The sequence below is a fragment of the Pseudorca crassidens genome, chromosome 9, assembly GCF_039906515.1.
Source record: "Pseudorca crassidens isolate mPseCra1 chromosome 9, mPseCra1.hap1, whole genome shotgun sequence".
Taxonomy (NCBI): Eukaryota; Metazoa; Chordata; class Mammalia; order Artiodactyla; family Delphinidae; genus Pseudorca; species Pseudorca crassidens.
In genome coordinates, this window is record NC_090304.1 from 91,898,497 (window position 1) to 91,921,050 (window position 22,554).

The window sequence follows — 22,554 nt, forward strand, 5'->3', positions numbered from 1 at the left end:
AGTGAATGAGGGCTACCCTGTTAAACCCCTCACCTTATGGAATTCCCACTTTCCTTCTAGGAAACCAGAGAAATGTGTCCATTGACAGATGGACTAACCAAAGATGCCAGGGTCCATTTGCATATTAAGGATTAATTCTTTTTTTTTTTTAAGATATGTAAGTCCTAACATATTCTTTCAGCCCCCGAATGGAAGATGTTGCACACCTCCAGGAATATGCCACCTCTGCTTTCTAAAAGAATGGCTTTATGTCCTAATTACATTATACTATGTCCCTAATAAAATATTGACCTTGTTTATACTAATAAACATGATAAAGGCTAATCTATAATAACTATGATTGCCATTATATTACAATAATTTGATATACAAAGATACAGTTAGATGCCATTGCACTAATTTTCAGCTGTTATTAATCATTCTGTTAACTTAAAACTCTTCTTCTTTGTTCTGACTTAAAGAGAAAATAATCTTCAAAGCTCTGAACTTCACTTCTGGTCAAAAGCTTGTTGTGAAATGCCCCACTCAGCAATATTCCTCTTACCTTTAATTTCTCAGTTTGTGAACTGATGCTTAGCGCTCTCTACATCAGTGGTTCCCAAACTTTCATGCATATCAGGATCACCTGGAGGGCTTATTATAGCACAGATTGCTGGGCTTTGGCCTCAAATTTCTCATTCAGTTGGTCTGGGGTGGGGCCTGGGAATTTGCATTTCTAATACCTGGGACCAGCTGCTGCTGGTCCAGGAAATGACTGCTCTGGATAACTATTGGTCTTGCTCTTTCCAGGAAGCAGAAATTGGCTTTCTGTTGTGCATGTGGTTACCTATGCCATGTGACTTTGCTATTACCCAGGAATCTTTTGTTTGTTTGTTTGTTTGTTTTTGCGTTACGCGGGCCTCTCACTGTGTGGCCTCTCCCGTTGTGGAGCACAGGCTCCGGAGGCGCAGGCTCAGCGGCCATGGCTCACAGGCCCAGCTGCTCCGTGGCATGTGGGATCTTCCCGGACTGGGGCACGAACCCATGTCCCCTGCATCAGCAAGCGGACTCTCAACCACTGCGCCACCAGGGAGGCCCTACCCAGAAATCTTGATGTTGCAATCCAACCCCATATACCTAGCTAGACCACTTAGGGCTTATCCTTGGTGTTAGCTTTTATCCCACGCCAGTTCTGCTTCAGTCCTTACTCAACAACTATGTACCACCAAACCCACCCTCAATAATTCTTGGCCTGTCCTGGAACAGAGGCTGGCATTAATTATGAGAAGAATTATACAAGGTTGTATCCTTTTCCTTCTTTTTACTCTATGTTCTTTCTCTGACCAATTTCATATGGTCACTCCCATGTTTCAACTGTCACCTTAAGATGATGATTTTTCAACCACACGTCTATAGCGCTGACCTCTCTCCTGAGCTGCAGACCAGCACCACTCAGCTGCCCATTGGACATCTCTACCTTGATGGGACATAGGTATCTGAAACTCACTGTTGTAGGTTGAACTGAGTTCCCTAAAAGGATATGTTGAAGTCCTAACCTCCAGTATGTGTAAATGTGACCTTATTGGGAAATAGGGTCATTATAGATATCATTAGTTCAGATGAGACCATACTGGAGTAGGTTGGGCCCTCAATCCAATTGTCTGGTGTCCTTATAAGAAGAGAAGAGACATAGACACACAGGAAGAACACAACTTGTGATAATGGAAGTGAATATTGGAGTGATGAGGTTACAAGACCAGGTATGCCAAGGATTGCCAGCAAATGCCAGAAGCTAGAAGAATCAAGGAAGAGTTATCCCCAACAGGTGTCAGAGGGAGCACAGATCTGCTGACATTTGATTTCAGACTTCTAGTCTCCAGAACTATGAGATAATAAATTTCTGTTGTTTTTAAGCCACCTAATTTGTGGTACTTTGTTTCAGCAGCCCTAGGAAATGGATACATTCATCATGTCCCAAACTGAACAGAATGCCCCCTTTCCTCCCCAGTAACCCAAACTTGCTTCTTCTCCTAACTTCCTTTTTCAAATAATAGCATTACAGTCTACAGTCTTGCTCATCCAAACTAGAAAGTTGGATTCATTTTATACTCTTCTTCACCCTTAACGTCCTATAAGCCACCATGTTTTGTTAACTCTATCCCTCATCTGACCTTTCCTTTAACATCTTGGCCATTGCAACAACTTCCAAAAAAATTCTTTTTGTTTCCTTTATCTTTCCTGTATTTCCAATTAATATCTGCTATAATGATCTATCATATTAAAGTACTTATAATAATAATAGCTACCCTTTATTGAGAGCTTATATTACATCTAGAAATGTACTAAGTTCTTTCACATGCATTGATCTTCACAACTTTAGCTGGTAACTACTGTTATTATCTTCATTTTATGGATCAAAAAACTGTTGCTCAAGTGCACGAAGCTATCAAGTATCAGAGCTGGGGTTTGAAGTCTTACCCACTCTGCTAGTCTCCTTGTAGCCCATCACAGCACCTCCTTAAAATAGAAAGTATGGAATGGCACTCAGGGCCCAAAGCCATGTCTCCAGCCTTGTTTCCCTACGTATTTCTCTACAACCCTCTGCTCCAGGCTACTCATCATTCCCTGGCTTTACTTTCCTGCCCTTATGGCTTTGGTCATGCAGTTCCCTCAATCTAAAAATCCAACAAATTTTCACCACCAAAAACCTTTCACATCGGACTTCTCTGGTGTTGCAGTGGTTAAGAATCTGCCTTCCAATGAAGGGAACATGAGTTCGAGCCCCAGTCTGGGAAGATCCCACATGACACAGAGCAACTAAGCCCATGAGCCACAACTACTGAGCCTGCACTCTAGAGCTTGGGAGCCACAACTACTGAGCCCGTGCATCACAATTACTGAAGCCCGTGCGCCTAGAGCCTGTGCTCCGCAGCAAGAGAAGCCACCACAATGAGAAGCCCGCGCACTGCAGCGAAGAGTAGCCCCTGCTTACCCCAACTAGAGAAAGCCTGCGTGTAGCAACGAAGACCCAACACAGCCAAAAATAAAAATAAATAAAATATAAATTTTTAAAAAAACCTTTCACATACCTCAGTACCAAGCTTAAGTATGGCCTCTTTCACCAGTACCCCAAGTCGGAATGACCTGTTCCTTCCTCTATGTAGCCTACTTAGAACTTAGGCCATTCTACCCTGCTTTCTTTCTAGCCATTTATATGTTTATTTCCACATGGTCATGCTGGCCTCCTAATTCAAAGGCCGGCCATGCCATTTAATTTTTCCTTTATTTTCCTGCCATCTTTTCTAACAGTGCTTCAATGATTTGAATTGTTAATAGTAGCAATAGTAATCATGGTAGGAATCTTAGCAAACCTTTGCTATCATTAACACTCAACAGTTTCAGTACTATTTGAAAACTAAAGTCATATTTAAAAACATCGTATCAACTTTTTTCCACAATTGAAATTTCTTAATCTATTGACCTATTTTCATATAATATGAGAACTTCCTTTGAAATACCTATTTCTATTCAATTTGATGTTTCATGTGATAGACTCGTTTATTGTGTGGTAACATCAAAATCTGTCCATTATCCTTTAGAAATAAAACGCTTCCAAAGGAGGCCAGGGGTGGGGTCGGAGGGCGACCACTTTGTTTTCTACTCTCCAGAAGATATTCTCTTTGCTCCTTGATCTTGAAGCAGGTCTGCTTTGTTAGTGATTTTAGGTTATGTCCCGGCCAGTTCAGAGCTAACCTAGGACTCAATTAGATTTCATGATAGGGAATCAGCTAACCTAGGACTCAATTAGATTTCATGATAGGGAATCAGTATGTGCGTCTCACTGCCCTCACCATTTATGAAGCTTAAACCCAGCCCTCATTTATTTTGGAGTCTCAGAGAACTGGTATAAGATCAAATTCCACACTTCTGGGCAAGCAGAAGGAACCCCAAAGAAGAAAACAGAGAAGAAACTCACTGAGCTCCGTGGGAAATCAAGCCAGTGTGGACATTCAGTCCAAGTGGCAGAATAACTTTCTGCTTAAATGAAAAACTATTTAGAAGTCAGTCACGTGCGAATGATGAACCAAAGTGGTTATAAATGGAGGTGCTTTGATAAGAAACTGAAGAATATTTAATAAGGACTTAAGAACACTTAATGAGGATGGAAGAAAATGATTAGGAAATAATTAAAAGGAAAACAATATATTCTACAAAGCAGAGAAATGGGATGAAAAATAAAGTGATCACTCTTCCCCCTTGGGCTTTTTAATTTTTTTCCAAGCTGGAAAAATATTCCTGTTTCTGCCCTTTTTTTTTTTTTTTTTGCAGTACGCGGGCCTCTCACGGCTGTGGCCTCTCCCGCTGCGGAGCCCAGGCTCCGGACGCGCAGGCTCAGCGGCCATGGCTCACGGGCCCAGCCGCTCCGCGGCATGTGGGATCTTCCCGGACCGGGGCACGAACCCGTGTCCCCTGCATCGGCAGGCGGACTCTCAACCACTGCACCACCAGGGAAGCCCTTCTGCCCATATTTTGAAATATCTAGAACATTGAATTTATTGATGGAAAGTGTACTTACCATCTAATCAGAGAAATCCTAAAGGGAAAAGAGTGCTCTACACATCAGAGGTACCCTAGAGACTAGACTGTTCATAACTCTGCATGAACAGGGGGGAAAGTGCTATATTCCCATTAAGGAGCAACACAGTTGGTTAAAGAATGAACAAAAAGCAACATTTCTTCATTAGTGTCATTGCAGGAAGCTGATGCTCTGAAAGCTGGAGGCCATCAAATGGGATATTGCAACAATAAAACAGAATGAAAAAATGAAATGCTCCATTCTCTTGTCAATCTCTTATGTTTATCTCTTTCTTTTTAATATTCTTGGCACTACCCTGGTAAGCTAATGCATGTTTGCAGTTTCGTTTTGTGCTTGGTAATTGTGCTATGGCCACTTATTCATTTGACAGACTTTGCTTTAAATGAAGGAAACTGGCAGGTTGGAGGAAAAAAACCAATGTTGCCAAATCACCAATTAAGGAAACTGCTGGAGGGAAAACTGGTCCTGAGACTGGTATCCATAAAAATGATATAGTGATGCTGCACTTCAAAAGACATTTTGAAGAGACACTTAATGAAGGACATAACAGAGGGGATTATAGGCTGGCTAATGTATATGACTGCCAAATTTAGACCATGAAGATAGATACGATGGGGTACGATCATTTTTACAAACATCTGGACATCGAAACAACAAATATATCAAATTGTGATGCAGTTGACAGGTAGGCTGATTCTCCCTCCGTAACTGGAGGAAGTCAGTCTCATGATCAATTCTGTTCAAAACCCCCTGTGAAGAGATGTCACCTTGGGAGGCAGTAGACATGAGAATGAAGAGGCCATAGTCCTGGCCCTCCTTCTTGGATCTCATAATCTAGCAAAGGAATAGGCAGACACACGGGTTAGCTGGATGTAGCTCCAAAGGCTGAAGCAGAACATTCCTCTGCTTTTCCCACTGAGTCACCTGCCAGGATCAGGCGGACCGTTCTTCCTCCAGTCTCCCTCACTGTTCTTCCCTACAGCATCCTCGATTTTGTTCGATTTCTCCAATTTCCCCCAATACCCAGCTCCACCTGGAGAGGCAGAATCAAATCCCTCATGTCTTCAAATTGCTGAAGAGGCTTTTATTCGTTCCTTCCTTCACATTCTTAAATAAATACACCTTTCCTCTCTTGCTAATACGATTGCTTTTTATGGATTAATTTCAATGAACTATTATGACCCACATCCTTGACTCTTCACTCTATTTTACCAAAGACCCTCTCCCAAAAAAGTGTGAACGAGAAAAAGATGTGGGAAGAAAGGCCCATCTTGCCCCAGATAACAGGCACCAAAATCATGGTATGAACACAGTCCTGTGAAATGACTGAGAACCTGGAGGTGGCATCATGGGAGATTTCAAGGAAGAGGTGATGCTTGTTGAGTGGGATACTTGTGCTCAACGCTGTGCTATATACAGTCAAGTTACCTAATGTAAGCTATGGCTACTGTCCTGAAAATGTTCTGAATCTAGCCAAGGAGATAAGATAGACACGCATGAAATAAAAAAGACAAGACAACCTATAGTTACATGTGTGATACAAAGGCACTGACATTTTTGGAACTGAAATTTATTTTCCTGTTTCTGTGCTACGTAGGCCTGGGGCTAGACAAAAGAAACTTAGCTACTTGTTCCAGGAGAGACTGGTTTCTGGAAGTTAGTACTGAACAACTAAAATAGCTCACTTAGTGGATGGTCTTAGAGACTGTCATCCAGAGTGAAGTAAGTCAGAAAGAGAAAGACAAATACCGTATGCTAACACATATATATGGAATCTAAGAAAAAAAATGGCTCTGAAGAACCTAGGGGCAGGACAGGAATAAAGACACAGACATAGAGAATGGACTTGAGGACATGGGGAGGGGGAAGTGTAACCTGGGACGAAGTGAGAGAGTGGCATGGGCATATATATACACTATCAAATGTAAAATAGTTGGCTGGTGGGAAGCAGCCCCATAGCACAGGGAGATCAGCTCGGTGTTTTGTGTCCATGCAGAGGGATGGGAAAGGGAGGGTGGGAGGGAGACGCAAGAAGGAGGGGATATGGTGATATATGTATAGGTATAGCTGATTCACTTTGTTATACAGCAGAACTAACACACCACTGTAAAGCAATTATACTCCAATAAAGATGTTTAAAAATAAATTAACTAACTAACTAAATAAAATAGCTCACTTGTCAAGATTAACAGCTTGCCTGTTGATACTCTAAGACCCTTGACTTGTGGGGTCATCAGTCCAAAGCTCTCATGTCATTAACTCTGCTCAATCCAAACTAGTTCTCTGCCTTGCAAGACCTGCCTTAAATCATCCAGCCCTGGCTCTGAAACACTAAAAATATCCTTCCCCAATTTCCCTCCTCTGAGTTACGACTAAGACACTCAAGGTGGTCCTCTCCTTTATTGCAGTGAGTTCAATAAACTTAGCTTTGCTTGATCGGAAGTTTTTTCCAGTCATTTTTTTGGGGGATTGACAGAACAATTTAATAATTTTCCATAAAGACAGGTGTCTGGGCTACCTGGTCATTTCTGTAGCCACACAAATTTGTGTATAAATACTTCCTTTATCTCAGCGTGTCTCAGCGTGTCTGAGATCTGAGGATGAGGCCTAGAAATAAAGCAATAGCTGTGACTAAAATGCCACACATCTAAAACACTAATAAAGCATTGGATCGCAGGAAAGCATTCACCTCAGCAGTGGCCAGAGACTGGCGGGGGTGGTACTTTTGCTTCCTGGTGGCACTGAAGATGTGATGACCTGAGCTGAGATTTGGATTACAGTTTTGGGTGAGGTTTAATTTGCTTATTTATTTATATTTTTTAATTTATGGTTGAGGTTTTCTTGCCTTATTCCCTAGGCTCTAATAGTCAAGGTTTCTCCTGGAAAAAAAAGGCTTAAATCATGTCAATGCCTGGGAATCAGATACACACTGAATTGTCTGACAAACTAGGGATGGAAGGACTCTCTAAGGGATCCAACTTCCAGATAAAGGTAGGGCACAGAATTCATTGTGAAGGCATGCACACATACATAACCCTTGGTTCTTGGACTTGGCCAGGCCCTGTCATCCTAGGAGTGCTCGTACACTCTTGGAAGTGCTTGTAACTACAAGCCATCTTACTGGACTCAGCAACACCTTGGGGCCCAAGCAACTCTGCTGTGGTGAAACAGATGGAGGGGATGTTTCTCCATCCCAGCTCTTGGCAGATCAGGGGGCTTGAGGCTCAGACAGCTGGGAGCTGAGCATCTTTACCTCAGCAGGGCAGAGGCCCACAGAGACGGCACATGTCAGAGCAAGAGAGGCTAGAGAGGCTAGCCCTAAAACATGAACACATGTAATACACCCCCCTGCCAACTCCAAGTCTTTCAGAAGGGCTTTGGGGCTGCGATCTGACAAAGAACCAGAATTACAGGGCTTCCCTGGTGGCGTAGTGGTTAAGAATCTGCCTGCCAATGCAGGAGACACGGGATCGAGCCCTGGTCGGGGAAGATCCCACATGCCGCAGAGCAACTAAGCCCGTGTGCCACAACTACTGAGCCTGTGCTCTAGAGCCCATGAGCTACAACTACTGAGCCCCTATGCCACTACTGAAACCCGCGCGCCTAGAGCCCATGCTCCACAACAAGAGAAGCCACTGCAATGAGAAGCCCGCGCACCACAAGGAAGAGTAGCCCCTGCTCACCGCAACTAGAGAAAGCCTGCACACAGCAACAAAGACCCAATGCAGCCAAAAATAAATAAATAAATAAATTTATTTAAAAAACCCACCAGAATTACTTTTATGAGTCATCAAAGCCAAGAATTACAAGATTTATGTATGAAACCTAAGGAAAGCCAAGCTTGAGCCCACAGGCTGGTGATGCTTAGAGAGATCTGAGTCACACTACACAACATCGCTGATTTCCTGTAGGCATCCCGGCAGGAGGCAGGTGGCTGGGTGGGTGATGGCTGTGTGCACCAATGCAGGAGATGGCCGAGCGGAATTGCTTCAATCTGGGTCTCTATTGCCCATTGAATTCACACTCTCCACAGACTGATCGTATTGGGGAAGCCAGCAATCAAGAGCATGAGGTGCTCTGGACTAACAGAAGCCAGTGGAACAGGAATGGCCACAGAAAAACCTTTGTGGCAAAGGTAGCTAACCTGAGAAGGCGGGTAAAGACACTGTCTGATTCTCTATGTCCGCTCACCTCCACTCTCGGGGGGGCTGAGACCCCAGCAGGCAGAGCACTTATGACCTCAGAGTCTTTGTGCTTGAGAGTCAGGAAGGAAGGCAGAGGAGTTGGATACAGTTCTGTCACTAGCTAGCATTTACCCCGATGGCTGCATATATTGATGTTAATTACACACCCTAGCTTTTTGGGGCAGCGCTAATTTCAAATGATCTCTCTCACTGTCCTGGGAGAGCGGTAGGGATAAAGAAAAGAACTGAGGAGCCCCAAACTACCAATATTATTGCTCCAGTGCTGCCTTTAACCAGTTGCATGCCTTTGAGGAAGTTTCTCTCTCTCAATCTGTTTCCTTGTCTGTAGAAAAAGGAACTAATACCAATCTTATGGAAGGATGACACAGCCTTCTGTCTTTCATTTCTCCCTTTTTCCAGAGTAATGGAAGTGTAGCAAGGTACAAGGTTGAGCTGCTAGTTGGCCTTTCACCACCTTCTGTGCAGATGTGACTACGTTCTCTCCAGTAATGTGCGACAGGAGTGATGTGTCCCATTCCCAGCCACCATGGTGCCTTGAGACCAGACCAGGCGAGGTCGTATGCTTTCCCCTTTCCATTGGCTGCACCCCAGATAAGGTGCCCACTCAAAACTAGACAAAGAAACAAGATGGAGAGGACCCAGGGCCCAGAATAATTGCAGGGAGGCAAGCAGCCTGCTGAGCTAGTCTGTTTATGTGAGGAAGAAATAGGTGTCTTGCTTGAGCTATTGCATTTTGGGGATCCCTAAAGTTTAACCTTATCCAAGTTGTGTAGATCTCACAGAACTGTCAAAAGCCAAAGAAAATAGAGGATGTGACATCCCCTTGTGAACTCAAGTGATTTACAAACAGACTACGGTGGCCACATAATTGAATGAGCCATCAACAGAAGAATTCTGAAAAACTGAAAGTACCCCAAACTCAGAAAAACTGCCAAACTGGATTATCCAGTCTAATCTTCCTACACAGAGCAAAGTAAACAAGGGTAACAGACACAATGTTGCTGTCTGGGTGTCGCATATCGGATCCTGTCTTCCTGTTAACACCAAATCTCTCTTGGAGTCTTGGAGGTAGTGGCCACAAAGCCTGAGGGGCCACATCCCCTCTTTCTGCTTCTGCGCACACTCAGCCTCATATGAGGATGGCCGGAGTTCACGTCCATCACTCAGCAAAGTGGCCTCAGCAAACCAGACCTCACCTGGGCCTGCCCTTTACTGCCAAGAACCTGGGCTGATGCCCTGGGCAGTTGTCAGCTCTCCACACCTGAGCTTACTCACAGACACAATTTAAGCAATTAAACAATATCTATCTTGAGAATCTACCAGTTCCCTTCGTTACAGCCCTTCACGAACCCTCCCAACATCCCTGAGAAAGCAGGTGCAGATTTCCTAACATGACAGCAAGCAGATGTTTGAGGACGGAATGAGCCAGCCCACAGGGGGACCTACGGGAACAAAACAGAACTTGCACAGCTGCCCTGGGCAACTGCATCTGACCGAGGCTGCTGGGCCCACTGTCTACCTAAAAAGAGTGTCTTTTCTGCCCAGTCTTGGGCCAAGGTACTTGGCATTTCAACTGTCAGAGATTAAAGACTCATTTCTTTGTACTTCCCCGGAATTCTCTTTTTGGAATATGCAACAAGCCCTGGGGGAGGGGCCCCACGTGTTTCATTATCACCTGAGCTGATGAATCACAATGGAGGCTTTGAGCCCTTGGGGGAGGGGCACACAGAACTCCCAGCTACAAATGACGGAAATGGGAGTGGAACCCACTTCTCTCCCACCCTAAAGCCCAGGCAGGCTCTTGCCATCTTATCACACTTGGTCCCCAGAGCTGAGGAGGACACAAGTCAAGAACATTAATTGGGTCCAATTTCTGAAACCCCCTTTGTGAACTGCAACTTAACCTCCCGAGAAACAGAGTTTTGCTTCAGAGAATTCTCTGTCTTATTTTCCCTGTTTCATTGTCTCTTCGTCAGGTCTTCCTGTTTGTCACCGAGCTGTACAAATGACAGACTCTTTTCCAGTAGCCCCAGCAGTGTGAAAGAGCTAAAGAGAAAAAAGAATGCAGACCTCTGAATGCAGTAAAAGACCAGCATGTTTCTGATCTGGGCACGTCACCATTGTTGCTCCCTCTAAAAAACTTCACCTTTGATTCACATGCCATCTACCTACTGACGAATTTATACCAAACAAGGCACAGTCTGAATGCTTTAGACTGGTTTTGGAAGCAGAAATCTTTTTCTTTCCCTCCAACTTTCAATTTGACACACTCATGTTAGCTTCTGATCTTTCTTTAAATTCTCCCCCTGCTGTAGGCCTTGATTCTCCTAAAGACCAGTTTCTCCTCCTAGCCTATGATCACTTGACCTTTCTTTGAGGCAGATGTTATTTACCTCTTTAGAGGGGAAAGGGAGATCTAAAAGCCTATTTCTAACTCATACTTTCACCTTATTCTATATCAAGATAGAAACTTCCTTATCAAAAGACCACACTAATCAGACAGGCTCCTGCTTTGACTTTAGGTAGGTGCCTTGAAGGAGAAATTCTGGGAAAGCAGAACCTGAAACAAGATCCACAGTGGATAGACCTGGGTCCGGAGCCAGGGCTTGGCCACTCACTAGCTGTGACAGCATGGGCTAATTACTTCATGATTCAGTTTCCTGCTATGTAAAATGGAGCTAAAAAGCCCTTTCTTGGGGGCTTGGTGTCATAATTAAAAGCTATAACACATGTTAAGTGTCCAGCACTCAATAATTATTAATTTCCCTCATTTTCCAACATCCTGTAGGTAAAGAATTTGGAGGGAGTAGTACCATTTAGACAAACAACACTGTGGTTTCTTGAATTATGGTCCAGGACTGTTTCCATAATAAAATATAAAGCGTCATTACAGGCAATTCCGTGGCGGTCCAGTGGTTAGGACTCCACGCTTTCACTGCTGAGGGCCTGCGTTCGATCCCTGTTGGGGAACTAAGATACCACAAGCCATGTGGCGTAGGAAAAAAAAAAAAGGTGGCATTACAGAAGAGATCAAACTCTCTCCCACTTTCCCCTTCAGCACTTGGCTTCATGCAGTGAGATGTTATAGTCTCAGTGGGATCTGATCACATGAAAACAACATAGTGATAACAGGAGAAGGGATTCAAAGCATAGATGAGGTAGACTTGGTATTGACTGAAGGTGGTAGAGAGGGAAGGTGTCAAAGATGACTCTCAGGTTTCTGATATGAGCAGTGGATTAGACAGTGGTGGTAACCTGCCTCAAAGATGGCCCTGTTGATCCTTGTCTCCTGGTATTCACACCCTTGTGTAGTACCCTTCCACACTGAATCGTGGCTAGCGTGGGTGACCAATAGAATACTGAGAACCTGATGGTGTTTGCCTTATGAGGCTAAGTCATGATGGATATAACAGCTTTCTCCTTGTTCTCTTTTGGATCACCTTGCTCTGGAGGAAGCCAGCCTCTCTATGGCACCCAGAGGAAGGCCTGTGTGGGGAGGAACTGATATCTCCCACCAAAAGAGAGCATCAACTTGCCAGTCATATGAGTGAGCCATCTTGGAAGGGGATCTTCCATCCCCATTCAACCCTCAGATGACTGCTTCCCTGGCCAACTTCTTGACTGCAAATTCATGAGAGACTTTGAGCCAGAATCACCCAGCTGAGCTAACCCCAAATCCTTGACCCATTGCAACTGTGAGATCATCAGTGTTTATTGTTGTTTTAAGCCATTAGATTTTGCGGTAGTCTTTTTCACAGCATTAGATAACTAATTCAACATTAGTGCCCAGCTGGGGTTTTTTGAAGGAAGGGTGGTAAGTTTGGTTTGGGCATATTTTGTTTAAGATGCCATCTAAGTGGAGATATTGAGTAAACAACTATACATAAATGTCTGAAACTCAGAAGAGAGCTGGGCTGGAGATTTAAATCTGGGGGTCCTTAGCATAGGGATGGTATTTGAAACCAAGAAAGAATGTGAAGAAGACAAGAGAACAAGAAAGGCTTCTGGGAGGAAGGGATAGCTGAACTAAATGTTGGTATGGGACTGGGAGTTAGTCTGGAAAAGGAGCTGGGGATATGAACTGAACTGGGCTGGGGGAGGAGGGAGGAATTCCAGGGACTTCAGGAATTTAGGGTGTAAATAAACTACTTGTGGAAACTGGTATCTGTTTGAATTGAGGCCATGTGTATTTCTAAGTATCTCCTGAGTGAATGATAAAGTTCTCAGTCCATACAGGCACCCCCTCCAAAGGCCATTCCTGGTATTAAAGGATAAATGAAATTGAAACAGAAATATAAATAAAATGTGTGCGGTTAATAAAAGACACACATGCAACAAAGGAGTCTGTTTTGCAGAGGGAAAAATTAGAATTATCAATAACAAAGGAATTGGTAATGTGTTCTGTACCTCCTCAAGCCCTTTTTCACAAGCCAAGTGGTTTGAAAAATAGGTAGTCTACCCAGCTAACTCGTTCATTTCTACGCGTCCTGGTTGCTACACTGAGTCTATACTAAAATAAAGTTTTGACATTTATATATGGAATGATATATAAAAAGTGGCATAGAAAATATCTAGAAAGATTTTAGATATGGGTTAGATAATAAGACTCAAGTGTGAAGTACAGAAGTAATAATCAGAAAAAAATGTATAGATATTTACAGGTACTCTATACTATTAGATTAGCCCAAATGACAAGGGTCTATGTACACAATCCCTGTGTTCAGTAGAAAAGAGGAACATGTTTTCTTCTCTGGCCATAAACATGTGAGAAAGGATTAACTCAGCTACCTGACTTTTGAAATTTAATGGATGTATTTACGGAAGAATATTAGAGGTGACTGGTCTTGGTTCAAAAACGCTAAATTTCCTGAACCTGGACTATGTTTTCTAAAATTCGAGATGCATTTAGCAAAGCAAAGGAAAAATAAATTCAGGCTGCTAGCTCGGCAGCTGGTCTGGATGCAGTATTTTGCTCTGTTTACTCTGTCAGGAAGCCAGTTACATTTGATTAAATTCTGAAATTAGAATGCATGCATTCTGGAAGATACCAAGCAGTTTCATGCTTTTACCCGTATGGAAAATGTGATTAAGGAAATGAACTCAACGGCTGTAGCATCCGAAGAGATCAATGCAACAGCTGTATTCAACTAGGCTCAGTGGGCTAGACCTTTATTTATTAAAATGGATGGTGTTAGCATAGAAACTGTGTCCACATCACATAACTGCTGTATTGCTCTGAACTCAGGCCGAGAAAGGAGCCAAGTGGAACTGCCATCCAATATTATGGCAGCAGTACAAAATGCAGAGCCACTCTCACACCACGAAGCTAAAATTAAGCCAAAAGGAGAGATAATTAAAGAATTTATATGCACAGTCTTCCCACATCAACATATTGGATTATTTTCAAAATTGCTGGTATGCCCTAATTTGGCAAGATTTACAGAATTCCCCCACAACAATCTGAAAATTCTTTGTGCTATGGCAACATCTTTTGCTTTACCCGAAAGGAAGTAGGCTATGAATAATACTTTATATGTGAAATACTGTCAGAGGTCAGGTATAACCAGATAACCCAGGCGAAAAATACCTCGTTGTGTTCATTTACTCAGTTAATAAGAGGTAAATGGTAGGATTTTATTGGAATATACTTAAATTGGCACCTGTGATCGCCAAGTCTTCGCTTTGGACATATAGGCTTGTTAATAGTTTGAAAAATGGAGATAGATAGAATTGAGTATTATCATCAGATTGAAGCTGTGAAGCACAGAAGGGAGTGTGAAGGGACTGTGATCTAAGAGATGCTGACCCAGAGGACTGTCTAGATAAGACTTCCTAGAAACAGCGGTACATTGATATGGACCTCACGTTCTAGGATCTAATCTTCAGCTTCATAATCAAGGAAATCTGTGTAAGGGTCTCCAAATGTAATTAGATTCTCTGGGCTGTTTCATGCTAACCAAACCCACAAAAAGTAAACGCGTAAAGCAGAGTGCCAATAATCACAGGACCTTGTAAAGCTCAGGTGGGCTGATGAATACATTCTCTTCCTAAAGACATGCTACACAGATGTTTGCTTGGTCAGCTTGGAGCCAGAGCAAGGAGAGCTAATGGATCTCACTTGTCAGTTTTATCTGGCTTTGTATTCTTCTCTATGGATCAGATATTCATGTTCCTACATTGGCGGACACTCTTCCTTTCATAGGAGAAAGCGAAGCAAATTCTTACCTATTGAACTGTTTTTTTAGAAATACCACGTAGGCTATCCTTTCTGTTAATGCAATCTTTGTTTGATATGGTTTAAGACAAATGATTCAGCAGAGCTAATACAGTTGTTCATTACCCTAGAGTATCCCTTGTACCTGGTTATCATCCATGATTATGTTGAAATGATCCACCAGGAGAACAATGCAGGAATTGATTGATTGATGTCTTGTAGTTAAAAATATGAACATAACCTAATTGAAGTTAACATGATTAAACAATAAAGAGACGAATAATGTCTTTATTAAAATACTTTACAGATTATTTAAACAATTTTTTGATAAAAATTAACAATTATTTTGTAAATTCAGAAAAACAGAATCAGCATATATTATACAAAATGTCATCACCCAAAAATCACATTTTGGCACAACTATTCTTAGTCTTTTCTCTATATATTTTGTTTATATAGGTTAGAGCATATCATATTTACAATTTTACATCCAGCTTTTGTCATATATAACATAAATGTCATTACACAAATAAATTCCTATGTTATCTAAAACTTCATATTTGAACGGATAAATGGAATGCCATCTTAAGTCAGAGGTTGCAAGCTCAAATGGTGTAAGGGGCCAGGTAGGTAACTAAAATATGTGAAATGTAAGGGTATAAGACATAGGGGGTAACTGAAAACATATATCCCACCAAAGGTATTCAAATTTAGTTTTATTTTTAAATATATGACAGCAAAATCAAGTGGAGAAAATAAGCAAGCCACAGAAGAATATGTACAGTACAATACCATTTATATTGTTTTAAAACAGGTAAAACAATTCTGTGTTACACTTAGAGATACGCTAGACATGCACATGTAATGAAAGTAGTTCTAAAAAGTAAAGCAGGGAATGCAAAACGCCAAATTCAGGACAGTGATTATGTCAGGTGGGAGGAAGTGATGTGAGCACAAGGTTATCAAAGCGAGATAAACAGAAGAGATTTTTAAGAGCGGGGTAATATTTAAAGTTGGGTAGTAAGCACCCAGGTGTTGACTGAAAAAAATGCACATCCTAAAAGTTGAGAATTGTTTCATTTGGCAGACTTTCTGAGGACTTCAAGCCCCAGAGGCAGCCTCTCAGATAGATAGCTCTGAGGGACTGCTCTGAAGAGGTAAGGGAGGAGCAAGGATACATAGGAGTTTTGCAATAAAGACCAGGTAGTCAGAACATCAAAAGATTATTGTTAATTAAAGAAAACCAGATATCTCAAGTTAGTGAATTTAGCACTTTTCTATGTATGGGAAGATGTAAGAGTCTGGGCTCACTGAAAACATTCCTTTGATATGCACCTTGGCTATCTAGGGCCAGTATCCCGTGCTTTCCCATCCTGAGGCTCCTCTGGGTGCACCGTTAGGGGGCTGCAATGGCTAAAGACTTGGCAGTAGGCAGCTGGGTTGTCTCCACGCTGAGTTCCCTTAGGGCTCACTGTTCAGTGTGGCTGCAGTGACCTGATGGCCGTAACATCCTTCGTTTACTGATATGATAGGCAACGTTTTTCATTCACATGGGTATTGGTTGCATTTTACTTACACTGTCTTGTACGTATTATTGCATATTTTAAAGGGGAAAAAACGCCCAAACTGCTAGCTAAAGAAAACTTCCCTCTGGATTTGGCCACGAGCTGCTAGCTGGCTACCTTAGCACAAGTAGTATAGCATAGTCACCAAGAGTATGGGCTCTGAGGCCAGGCTGCCTGGTCAAACTTGAATCTCCACTCTACCACTAAACAGTTTTGTGCCCTTGGGCAGTTACTAAAATTCTCTGCAAACTAAGGCTCAAAGATCAAACCCAGCCCTTTGCCAATTTTTATAGAACCTTCCAGCTAAGAATGGATTGTACATTTTTAAGTGGTTAGAAGAACTGCCCTAGACCACTGTTATCGAACTGTAAATGGCTTTGGAAATTAGCTTTTGCTACAGGCTTGATAATGTTTCTCAATGAATTAAACGTAAAGCTGTAAAGCCAAACAGCATTTCTACACCATACCTATACTGTGGTAGACTCATTTCAACAACTAACCTTGTTTGAATCACATGCAATCTCAAGCTGGTTTATATACTTTACTATGCTGTTAATAAGTTAAGAAGTAAGATCTCCATATCCAAACAAATTTGCAGTAGATATATTTTCTGAGTTCAGACTACTGTTCAACAGTCTTTCGGGACCTAGATCTAAGTGCAAAGAAAATGCCCGTATTTCAAAATCCATTTAACTGTGCAGTTGAGGAGCTTCCACCTAAACTTCAATTGAAAGCAATTAATCTACAATGTAATGACATGCTTAAAGGCAAAGATCAGAATTTAATAGAATTGTATAAATGCCTTCCAAGCAATGAATATGCTCAATTAAAACCATATGTTCATGGACCGATATCAGTATTTGGCAGTACCCATGAAAAGAAAATTTCAAAGATATTTTCAAAGATAAAATACATAAACTTCATTAAAAATCAGCATTTTCAGATGAGCATTTGCTATTGATTTTGATGATAGGGAATACCAACTTTGAATTCCAGTTAAGCAAAAAGAATTCCATCTTCTCCTTAACAGTATTAGTGTTACTGAACCAAACTTGGGTCCACTCGCCTGTGCGCAGTAAAGCCAATCTACTGACGCTGGATTGTGGTGAAGGAAAGTGCAGCGTTTATCGTAAATGCGCTAATACAAGCAGGATGGTGGCTTGTGCTCTAAAACCCCAAACTCCCCAAAGGGTTTCAGCAAAGCATTTTTAAAGGCCAGGTGAGGGGGGCGGTGGTCACAGGGTATGTGGTCAGCTCGTGCACAATGCTCTGATTGGTTTATGATGTGGTAACAGGGCTGTGTCACAGGGGTTAACGTTACCAATCCTTAGGTTCCAGTAGGTCTGGGGCTCAGGATCATCAAGTAGTTAATTTCTTCCATTTGTTGGTGGTTTTAGCATCTGTAAAACAACTCAGGAAGTATGCATCAGTTACTATTATCTAGGTACTTCAGAGAGGATCTAAAGCAGAGGATATGGGGGAGGAGTCTGTCCTGGGAAGGCCCCATAGGGTCCTCCCCGGTTACATTAGCATTACAAAAAATTGTATCAATTATTATATTTTGAAATTCATCAATACAAATTTTCCAGAAATTTTTCTTGTTACATAAATACCTACATAATAGCCTCAATTTTGCCTCTTGGATTACAAAGTCTAAAATATTTACTACCTGGCTTTTTATAGAAAGTTTGCCAATCCCTGTCATAGAATGACTGTGAGGATTAAATAAAATAATCCTTGTGGAAATAATCAGTAGCGACCTGGCATGTAGTAAGCACTCTTTTTTTTTTTCTTTTTTTTCCTTTACCTGTCATCTATTTTGGACACATAATTTCCCTATTTTAAAAATTATAGGTAGGGGGGCTTCCCTGGTGGTGCAGTGGTTAAGAATCTGCCTGCCAGTGCAGGGGGACATGGGTTCGAGCCCTGGTCCAGGAAGATCCCACATGCCACGGAGCAACTAAGCCCGTGTGCCACAACTACTGAGCCTGTGCTCGAGAGCCCGCGAGCCACAACTACTGAGCCCATGCGCCTAGAACCTGTGCTCCACAACAATAGAAGCCACTGCAATGAGAAGCCCGCATGGCAACGAAGAGTAGTCCCCTGTTCGTAGCAACTAGAGAAAGCCCACATGCAGCAACAAAGACCCAATGCAGCCAAAAATAAATAAATTTTAAAATTAATTAATTAAAAAAATTATAGGTAGGGAAAAAATTAATACATTAAATATTTATGTGCATAAATATTTGTCCACATCTTGTATTAGGTTATGTTCCTAGAGGCAGGTTGATTTCAAATCAAAGCACACTTTTAAACAAAACTTATTATTTTTTTACTTATAAACTGAGGTGTTTATTTAATATAGTGAAAAATTAGAACAATACTAAATACTCAGCTCTTGGAGAATGGTTAAATAAATGGTATAGTTATAGGTCAGAATAATATTCACATTTGGCCTCCAATTAAAATACAGAAAGTGAAAAGAGTGTAGTTCTCAGTCTAACAAGATAAAACCAGGTAAGCTACAAAGGCATGGCTTTTTTTTTTAATTGAAGAAAGCTTATTTTATCTTATCACAATTACTCTTATTCCTGCACTTGCCTTCCTGGAATGTTCCATTTTGCGATTTTGATTCCAAGGAGAAATAGCCTATCTGTGAAGTTCGTTCATTCATTTAACAGGCATTTATGAAATATCTACTCTTTGGGCACTTAATAGGTACGAATAAATACAAAGATAAATTTAGGCAAGTTGTCTGCCCTCAGACAATGTAGTAGGGGAGGTAAGAAATAGATTATACCTCTATCCCTGGAGTTAGGTGTGAAGCCTCACCCCAAATACATGAACAGAGGATGAGGCAGAAGTTTCCAAGGAAAGGAAAAACCAAGGTGCTCCTACAGATGAAGGATAACTAGTTGTTGGGTAGACAGAATATCAGAAGTCACCACACTTTACCAGTTCTGTGAGTCAATACAGTCCATTTTTTGCAACAGTAAAAACTTTAACCAATCTGGATGGATAAAAATTTAACTGGCAGAAAATGAGAAGGACAAGCAACTTAGTTAAAAGGTCTAGGATAGGCATAGACACAGAGGCAGAAAAGAGCAGCAGCCACCCGGGCGAATTAAGAACATGAAAGAAGGCTGGCAATATAGCTTGGTCAGATTATGGAAAGTCTTAAAAGTCTGTTTATAGAGTGTGCAGTTTTTAAAGCTGCACTGCTTCAGTTACTTTCAGGTCTCTGGGAAGATGAAGACAATTATTTTTCCCCTCTGATTCAGAAGAAGTGTATTTTGAAGTAGGGCTGCCTTCAGATATTCCAGTGAAATAAAAGCCAAGTAAACAATTATTTTTTTAACATTACACTATTAGCATACTTAATAACTGCACCTACCCGTATTCATCAGGGGAAGTTCCTAACGCCTTTCCTTAGTGACAAAGCCAGCCTTGATCCTCAGTGGCTGGGAATCTGCAGCTGCACGCTTGCCTCCATCCTCCCACCTAATCGCCAAGGACATAGACAGGTACCAGAAACCATGTGGAATAAAGATGGGGTTGAACTTTGTCAAATCATGAGTGAGGAAACCAACCCACTTGCATAACTCATAACATTCTGGAAACTTATTAAATTCTGCCACACCATATAAAAATCCATTTCTAATACCTGACGTGGGGAGCCAATGGAGCTTCTTAGGCACGCAGCATTTCTAATTGTTTCTGTAGAACTGAGGCTCCTCAGGAAGATAGGCAGTATGCAAAACTTTTTAATTTATGGACAAATACATTTGTGAATCATTGGTTAAAATGAAGTTACACAGGTTTCCTTTTCTAAAGGAATTATCAGACCCTTTAACATGTTATTACACATTATGGCACCCTAAGAAGGTGATAAAACATGCATTTGTCAATTTTATCGACCTCGTCTTTTTTCCAAAGAGTATCTTGTATTTCTAGTAGAGGTTCTATGGAATATACTATGGGAAACACTGGAAGAGTTTATGGTACTGTAAAGTTATAGTTTAACTATGCGATCAGAGAGAGATGCTTTGGGCTTATTGATCTGGAGCTATATATATTTAGGATGCAGAGAGACAGAAGCAAACAAAACGGGATAGATGTCCAGGTAAATACGGTCCAGGTGATGAAAGTATATACGGAAACATAACATAAATACATTGGTGAAGATAAAATGAGCAGGACTTTGCAGTCGAATTGACACAGGCGATAAAGATAGGAAATAGGTGGTATGAAGTTGTAGATACTCAAACTTACACATTTGGTTGGCTAGGAAAATGAGAGTACTTTTCATGGAAATTAGGAAGACAAAAGCTGCACCTAAGTGGGATCTAGACAGGTTCATCAAAGGAATAAACGACACAATTTTGTTCGAAATACAGTTGAGCCTCACCATTAAGTCTACCTACTCTTCCCTCCCATAGGACTTTCCTCCTTTTCTTTCTTTTCTTCCTGCTGAGTTACCCCTCTTACAATTAGGCTTAGCACCAAATCTGGCTATTAAGGGAAAATCTCCTTGGCCTCCTTTTTTTCTATACCCCAAATGGGCATTCTTTTTAAGAGTTTTAGAGCTGATGAATAGAGGAAGTAAATATACTAATAGGACTTCCCTTTGACACATACTAGTCAGTTGCTTAGTATGATATAAAAAAAATGGCCAATTAGAACAAAAAGGAAGTTACCATGGCTTTTTAAAAACTTATGGAAGTATTAATTTGGGGGACTATTTTTTGTCTTAGAAAATTCATCTATTTTAGAATGACAACATGCTATACTTAAGCAGTGATATTAAATTAAAAGTAATTTTGTACACTAACATGGATTTTTAATAACATGGACTACTCTTGGGAAAACTTAGTTGTTTCATTTAAAGAGGTTTATGTTGGTCCTTGCTTCCACAATAGTCTTTGTGACTCTAGGCAGATGCTGTAACTTGGACACCAGTGCAGATGTTAAGAACAAGGAGAATTTAGACATCCATCGGCTCAGATTTAAAATTATGGAGCATCGGGACTTCCCTGGCGGCCCAGTGGTTAAGATCCCGTACTCTCACTGTAGGGGGCGAGGGCTCGATCCCAGTCCGGGGCACTAAGATCCCACATGCCGCGTGCTGCAGCCAAAAAAAATAAAATGATGGAGCATTAATGTGAACAAGGTTCTCATCAAACAAATTTTTTTCATATCATTTTCTTTCTGGCACATATACACTGTTTATTATTCAATCAAAGCCCTACTCCTGATGACCCTATGTGAGAACAAACAGAAATCAAGTCACTCCCACTGGATCCTCTTCCTCTTGTGTGCTTTTGTGCACGTTTATGCCAAACTTTTGCTCCTTTGTTTACAAATCTCAGCCTTCTTTCCCTGAAGCTAAGGAATATGGCTTCAAAGGTGTATTTAATGTTGTACCATCTCCTAGGGTGATATGATCCAACGTGGCTGCCTAGGGCAGCCCCTATTTATGCCTATTGCCTAAGCATAATTAATTGATAGCCTGCCTTCCCCTCTCAAGTGCCCTGGTTTACACAGTAAATATGGTCATCCTATGTATTGGATGTATACATCCTATACAAAAATGTATACCTCATTTTTCACTTCTCGTCCCCCCAATTCTCCATTTTCAATTTTAATCAAGTTCATGATTTAAGGTATAGAATTAAAGGTTAAATGGGAAAGAACTGAAGAAGTCATTTATAACTTTTCATCTTATAAAATAAGAAGTCTTATTTCATACTTGACAGAATTTAGCCTCTACGTGAACTTTGGAGAGTTATTACCCTGTGAGGTGGTATTTTCCACCATCAGGCATCTCTAAGTTTTATGAAAATCCTTCTTACCTTCAGCCTTAATTTTATTATTCTTTCCCAATCTAAAATTCTTAGCATGTAGGTTTGGGATTCTTTCTCAACCACACCCAGCCTAAGGAATCCATATATTATGAATTAACTTCTTTTCAGATATCTATTGATAGAATAGCAT